Genomic DNA, 1601 nt, shown 5'->3' on the forward strand with positions numbered 1-1601 from the left:
ACTGTACTGTACACTGTCCTTAACACGCCTACTGCATGTACTACCAACTGTACTGTACACGACTGATACGTACTGCTATGCACTGCTTCTGCACTGCACTGTACACTGTACTCATTCCGAACTGTAATCGCATACGTAGCACACTGGACGTTACCCTGACTGCATACTGTACTGAAAATTTACTGCAACACTGTACTGTATACGTATGCACTGTAGAACACTGTTGTAACACTGTCCGTATACTGTATGCATGTACGTTACACTGGTACTGGTACTACTTAATGCACACTGTACTGAACACCTGTACTGTATACGCTACGCCAATGTCGCACCACTGTCATGTAACTGTAGTACCTGTTACTGTATATCGTATGACACTGTATGTCTACTGTACTGCACTGTACTGCACACTGTACTACACACTGTACTGTACACTGTACTGTATACTGTACTGCACTGTACTGCACACTGTACTGTACACTGTACTGTATACTGTACTGCACACTGTACTGTATACTGTACTGTATACTGTACTGCACTGTACTGTACTGCACACTGTACTGTACACTGTACTGTATACTGTACTGCACGCTGTACTGCACACTGTACTGTATACTGTACTACACACTGTACTACACTGTACTGCAAGTGCTACACACAGCACATGAAAACAATAAGTGTTGGTGTTTTCTCTGTGTAGTTTGTGAAGTTCGCGAACATCGAGGAGGACACGCCGTCCTACCATCGCAGCTACGACTTCTTCGTGTCTCGCTTCAGTGAGATGTGTCACTCTGAACACGGAGACCTCGACATCCAAAACAAGTCAGTGTGACGTCATCAGCAGAGTGCTGACATGACCAACAGATGGAGTAATCTGTGTGTGTGTGTGTGTGTGTGTGTGTGTGTGTGTGCAGGATCCGTGTGTCGGGGATCCGTGGTCTGCAGGGCGTGGTCAGGAAGACGGTGGACGACGAGCTGCAGGTGAACATTTGGGAGCCACGTCACATGGAGCAGATTGTCCCCGCTCTGCTGGTCAACCTGCAGCAGCACACACACACCGACAGGTACACACACACACACACACACACACACACACACACACACACAACCAAAACTGCGCTCTACACTAACTGTGTGTGTGTGTGTGTGTGTGTGTGTGTGTGTGTGTGTGTGTGCAGCGAGTCTCCAGCCGAGCAGACTGAGGTGTGTTTCAGGGAGCTGTTGGGCCGAGCTGCTTACGGACACATTAGTAACGCCATCAGACCTGTGCTGATGTAAGACAACACACACTGTGCAGGAGGAGTACTAGTATACATCAGTAGCAGTAGTACTAGTATACATCAGTAGCAGTAGTAGTAGTATATATATCAGTAGTAGTAGTATACATCAGTAGCAGTAGTAGTAGAATATATATCAGTAGTAGTAGTATATATATCAGTAGTAGTAGTATACATCAGTAGTAGTAGTATACATCAGTAGTAGTAGTTGTAGTAGTATACATCAGTAGCAGTAGTGGTAGTAGTATACATCAGTAGCAGTAGTTGTAGTGTATATATATCAGTAGTAGTAGTATACATCAGTAGTAGTAGTTGTAGTATATA

The 1601-nt window shown here is 45.0% G+C and overlaps 1 long non-coding RNA gene across 1 annotated transcript; it reads left to right on the forward strand.

Annotated features, from left to right (window-relative positions):
• Window positions 1-695: 695 nt before the first annotated feature.
• LOC113745101 (uncharacterized) lies at window positions 696-1275 on the forward strand. Its single transcript, XR_003461980.1, has 3 exons — window positions 696-822; window positions 915-1064; window positions 1179-1275. It is a non-coding gene; the product is annotated as an uncharacterized LOC113745101 (long non-coding RNA).
• The last annotated feature ends 326 nt before the right edge of the window (window positions 1276-1601 follow it).

The sequence above is a fragment of the Larimichthys crocea genome, unplaced genomic scaffold (genome assembly GCF_000972845.2).
Source record: "Larimichthys crocea isolate SSNF unplaced genomic scaffold, L_crocea_2.0 scaffold45301, whole genome shotgun sequence".
NCBI lineage: Eukaryota > Metazoa > Chordata > Actinopteri > Sciaenidae > Larimichthys > Larimichthys crocea.